This window comes from Schistocerca piceifrons, chromosome 1, assembly GCF_021461385.2.
Source record: "Schistocerca piceifrons isolate TAMUIC-IGC-003096 chromosome 1, iqSchPice1.1, whole genome shotgun sequence".
NCBI lineage: Eukaryota > Metazoa > Arthropoda > Insecta > Orthoptera > Acrididae > Schistocerca > Schistocerca piceifrons.
In genome coordinates this window covers 1,238,663,757-1,238,669,611 of record NC_060138.1, presented here as the reverse complement: position 1 = coordinate 1,238,669,611, position 5,855 = coordinate 1,238,663,757, and the positions used below count along the sequence as shown (strand labels likewise).

The 5,855-nt window shown below is 41.0% G+C and overlaps 1 non-coding gene across 1 annotated transcript; it reads right to left on the bottom strand.

Moving 5' to 3' along the window:
- Positions 1-1,792: 1,792 nt before the first annotated feature.
- Trnat-ugu lies at positions 1,793-1,867 on the bottom strand. The gene has a single exon. It is a non-coding gene; the product is annotated as a tRNA-Thr (tRNA).
- Positions 1,868-5,855: the final 3,988 nt, after the last annotated feature.

Sequence of the window (5,855 nt, the reverse complement as noted above, 5' to 3'; positions counted from 1 at the left end):
GGTTGTCAGGGGAGGCACTATCACTCCAGCTCTCGTGCCATTTAGTATCCATGCTGAAGTTGGCAGCTGACAGTTGTTAGGCCAGTCTTAAAGGGGGATTTCTGGAGCGGAGTCGTGTTCTTTCCAAAGTTGGGACATCTTCATGGATAGGAAGTAGGGGGTTATTCATTATTTTTGTGTATTCCTTCATCAGAGTTTCCTATCTTCGCAGGGAGGGTGGAGCTATATGACTAAGCCAATATAGTGGGGTAGTCTTTATGCATCCAGTTATGGTTCTCATAGCAGCGTTGATCTGGGTGTCCACCTTGTTTATATGCTTGCTGGTTAACCACGCTGGTGCACAGTACTCGGCTGCAGAGTACACTAAGGCGAGTGCAGAGGTTCGTAGGGTGTCTGCTGCTGCTCCCAAGTTAGTGCTGCAGAGCCTCTGAATGAGGCTGTTCCGTGAGCTTATTTTATTGGATACATTTTCCAGGTGTCTTTTGAAGGATAATGTCCTATCTAGAGTGACCCCCAGGTACTTTGTATATGGCTGATGTCGCAGTTGACTGTTATTCATATGAACCTTTGGCTCATATCCCGCCATTCTGTTGTTCAAATGCAAACAGTTGACTTCAGTCTTGGTGGGATTTGGTATTAGCCACCATTTGGTGAAATATTCATGCATTTTGATTAGGTCAGTTGTGAGGATATTTTTAGTGTGTTCAAACTGCTTGCTTTGGATAGCTAGGGCCATATCATCAGCATAGCTGAACTTCCTTGAGATGGTTTCAGGTAGTTCAGAGATGTAAAGATTAAAGAGCATCGGTGCTAAAACTGATCCTTGAGGCAGTCCATTGTTCAGTTTACTCTGTTTGCTTATGTCATTACCCTATATCACCTGGAAGTATCTATCCAAAAGCATGTTACTGATAAGTCTCAGTATCATACAGCAGGGGATTACTTTTATCAGTTTGTGTAGAAGTCCTTCCTTCCATAGAGTGTCATAGGCAGCTGTTAGGTCTATGAAAGCTACCACAATCTTTTTTTTTTGTAAATTTCACTACTCCAACTAATCCATCGATACTAAAACGTACATAAAACTAATCTCTGTTTGCAACTTACAAATATGGAGTCAGAACTTCTCTACAACGTCACAGTTTTTTTTTCACAAACCACACTTACGAATATTTTTCAACAGTCACTACTATGATCTGGTTCATAGCCGCATTAAAATTTCTTGTACAAAGTAACTTTTGTGAAATAAAACATTTCATTTTCGGGCAATTATCTAATTTGTGCGTTATCATGGAACAAAACACAAGAAAATATGTTATAAATGTCAGTTTGTTAGATGGACGTCATCACCCTACACAGCAGTATGGAATAGATTAGATTAGATTCAGTTTTCGTTCCATAGACCCCGAAAATGAGATGATTCTCGTGGGTGTGAAACATGCCTGAAAGTATGACATAAAAACATAAAATATTTGAATACAATACTTACTACCCTGATCATTTGTCAGGAGATAGTCGAAAATAAGCTAGTACAATGCAGTAAACTGGGAAAGTTAATATTTACAGAATTAACATACTGTCAGAATGAAATACTGATATCTGCTATTAATAAATGTATCATACCCAAAAATACCTAATCTTGACTGTTGTGAGGAAGTGTTGTCAGAACTGAAATCTAAGAGATTATTTTTATTAAGCTGACTTAATAGTCTCTGTTAATGAAATGATAATTAAATAGACACCCTAGCTGCAAGCAGGCGTTGATACACATCATTGGGGACATGTTGAAAATGTGTGCCCCGACCGGGACTCGAACCCGGGATCTCCTGCTTACATGGCAGACGCTCTATCCATCTGAGCCACCGCGGGCACAGAGGATAGTGCGTCTGCAGGGACTTATCCCTTGCACGCTCCCCGTGGGATCCACATTCCCAACATGTCCACAACACTACATTCGTAGTGCGCCTAATAGATGTTTGCCCATCATACTCATTACTCGTGGCAGATTAATCTACCAAATCCCGTACGAGTTCGGGCATAGCGTGTGCGTTCGCACAAGAAGGTCAAAGGCCGGGAACCCATATTTTTAACTAAATATATGACGGTAGTATCTGTTCCCGAAAGAACAGTTACCGTGGATGACCATGCAGCTTTGCTAGAAATGAAATGATAATTAAATATTATATGTTAAGATATTCATCTATGGAGTAGAAGGAGTTACCTATCAAAAAGTCTTTCAAACTCTATTTAAACCGTGCTTTATCTGAAACCAAGTTTTTAATGGTTGCTGGCAATTTATTAAAAATGTGTGTTCCTGAACATTGGAACCCTTTTTGGACCTAGGTAAGTGATTTTAGGCCTTTATGTAGATCCTTCTTATTCCTAGTATTGATACTGTGTACTGAGCTATTGGTTGGAAATAGAGATGTATTACTTGCAACAAAGTTCGTTAAGGGATAAATATACGGAGAAGCAGTGGTTAGAATACAAAGTTCCTTGAACAGGTTTCTACAAGGTATTCTTGAATTTACGCCACAAATGATTCTTATCACACGATTTTGCACTCTAAAATCTTTTGCTCGGTTTGATGAGTTGCCCCATCCCACACGACATAATAGAATGAAAGTAAGCAAAGCATGCAAGTTTTTTATATTTATATCTCCCATATCTGACATAATTCTCATGGCAAATACAGATTTGTTTAGGTGCTTAAGCAATTCTGTGGTATGCTCTTCCCAACTGAATTTATTATCGCGTTGTAATCCCAGAAATTTAACACTGTCAACCTCTTCGATCGGTATGTCTTCATACGTTGTACTCATGCTGGAAGGAAATCTCTTACAGTTTCTGAACTGCATATAGTGGGTCTTCTCAAAGTTTAATGACAAAGAATTAACTTTAAACCACTTATTAATGTCAGTGAAAATTTGATTGGCAGCTATTTCTAAATCTGTACTTGACTTGCTGCTTATTCCATTGTTTGTATCATCTGCAAACAAAACGAATTTAGCATCTGGCAATGTAACCGATGTGAGGTCTTTAACATACACAAGAAAAAGCAATACATCAGCGTATAACAGCATTCCACATGCCCGTTGAATGGCGTACGCGTAATATCGTTCATTCAATGATTCCAGCTTCTGTATCCAAGACGAAAAAGTATAGCCCATTTTCTGGTGCTGGTACGGTGTCCTTTCACTGATCGAGGTAGTGCCCCAGCAATGCCAAAGGCGTTTCCTTACCTCTACATATCCCATATTGCGTGTCGTTACGCGTACACACTGTGGTAGAAGAGTTTTCTCCTGCTTATTGCATTTGCAAATTCAGTGTAGGCCGGAAGACTGTCAACACCCCTCTGCATTGCACGAATTTCTCCAGCCTTTTATCTTGCGGCCATTCTGCGGGATACAGTTTGAAAACGTAACGCTCCTGTTCACTTACAGGTGTTGGAACAAAATATGGAAACACTGCGAAAAATGAGTGTTTGAACGTAAATGCAGAGAGGCTAGCCAAACCTGCAGGTTGTGCTGTTACGTTTGACCGCGAACGGTACGTTTGCAGTGTCCTCAATACGTTGCAAGGGCCGTGTGTCGCGTGCTTCCGTAAACAAGGCAGCCGAAGTGTTCGGTGTTCCAGGACGCACCGCATCGACGATTTATACCACATGTAAGGAAAGAGGATTGTGACGAAAAACAAGATGACGACAGCTGCAAAATTCACTGCAGAACTGAATGTAGTACTGGAGAACTCTGTCAGCACCAAAACAAAACGAAGAGGTCTCCGTAAGCAGTGGATTGCAAGCGGAGCTGAAATTCCAAAACCATTCACCAGTGATGCAAATGAAGGTAACAGGGAAACGTGCTGCCTAAGTTATAAAATCTGGACTATTGAGCAATGGATGAGTCTTGTTTCACACTATTTCCAACCACCGTACCAGCTCTATGGTGGTTTGGCCAGCCATATTGTGATATTCCTTGGGCTGCATGTTTACTCCGCAAGGTCGCATTACTGGCAAAGGTTATGTGACCATAAGGCTGATCAGGTCCATTCCATGGTACAATGTTTGTTTCCAAATGGTGATGCTGTGTTACAAGACAGCAGGACCCCTGTTCACGAGGCACAAATCGTCCATGCCAAGTTTCCTGAGCACAAGAGTGAATTGTCTCATACGCTTGTCACCACAGTCACCAGATCTCAATATCATTGCGCCTTCGTGGTCTACTTTGGAGAGAAGGGTGCTTGATCGCTGTCCACCTCCTTGATCGTTACCCGAATGCGTCTGCTTAGCAGGAAAAATGATGCAAGATTCCTTTGAAAACAGTACAGGATCTGTATTTATTCACTGCGAGACGACTGGAAGCTTTTGAATGCTAACAGGTTTCCTACACTGTATTAGGCTTGGAAATAGTTTGTATTTTTGGCATTTCCATATTTTTGTCCACCACCTGTACGTTGAAACCGAAACTTCCCTTTTGAAAATTAAGAATGACTGTGCTGATAAATTTCTATGTTATTTGATTTTCAAACAGCTGAGAAAAACTGAACGTACTCAGACAGTTCTCTCTTTACTTATGCTGATCATCACTAAACTGACACACAATATTTTTAGCGCAACGCAATCTGACTTTCAATAATCCCCACAAAAGAATGGCCCTGACTAACAATAAACTATACCTTTCATGAATCACTTACCTCACAAAAATCTTCGTTACTCGAACTACTGCAATACAGCGAGCGCCAATACTGCCAGCTAAACAAAAGATTCTAACTACTGAAGGCACTAACTATTGACAGGCTTAGTTAGCAAATGAAAGATTTTGATAGAGAACAAGCAATGTATTTACCTTGATAATGTTCTAAAGTCATCATATATGTATCTATCAATTCATGACCTCCATCTTTACAAGTTTCCTTTTTCTGGCGGACACACGTCCTGATCGTCCGTTTACACCAACCTCTCAAAACTCTGGCATCTCTCTTTCCCATCCACCACTGCTGGCAGCTCACCTCCAACTGCACAAGGCTACGCGCTGTTCACGTCTGACTGCCCAACACCTCACAAGCAAATATTCCAACAATGAGTCCAACCAGCCACAGACTGCACACATCGCAGTCAGCGATTTTCATACAGAGCACTACGTGGCATTGTTTGTTGTTGTTGTCTTCAGTCCTGAGACTGGTTTGATGCAGCTCTCCACACTACTCTATCCTGTGCAAGCTTCTTCATCTCCCAGCACTTACTGCAACCTACATCCTTCTGAATCTGCTTAGTGTATTCATCTCTTGGTCTCCCTCTACGATTTTTACCATCCACGCTGCCCTCCAATGCTAAATTTGTGATCCCTTGATGCCTCAGAACATGTCATACCGACCGGTCCCTTCTTCTTGTCAAGTTGTTCCACAAACTTCTCTTCTCCCTAATTCTATTCAGTACCACCTCATTAGTTATGTGATCTACCCAGCTCAGCTAATCTTCAGCATTCTTCTGTAGCACCACATTTCGAAAGCTTCTATTCTCTTCTTGTCCAAACTATTTATCGTCCTTGTTTCACTTCCATACAAGGCTACACTCCATACAAATACTTTCAGAAACGACTTCCCGACACTTAAATCAATACTCGATGTTAACAAATTTCTCTTCTTCAGAAACGCTTTCCTTGCCATTGCCAGTCTACATTTTATATCCTCTCTACTTCGACCATCATAAGTTATTTTGCTACCCAAATAGCAAAACTCCTTTACTACTTTAAGTGTCTCATTTCCTAATCTAATTCCCTCAGCATCACCCGACTTAATTCGACAACATTCCATTATCCTTGTTTTGCTTTTTTGATGTTCATCTTATACCCTCCTTTCAA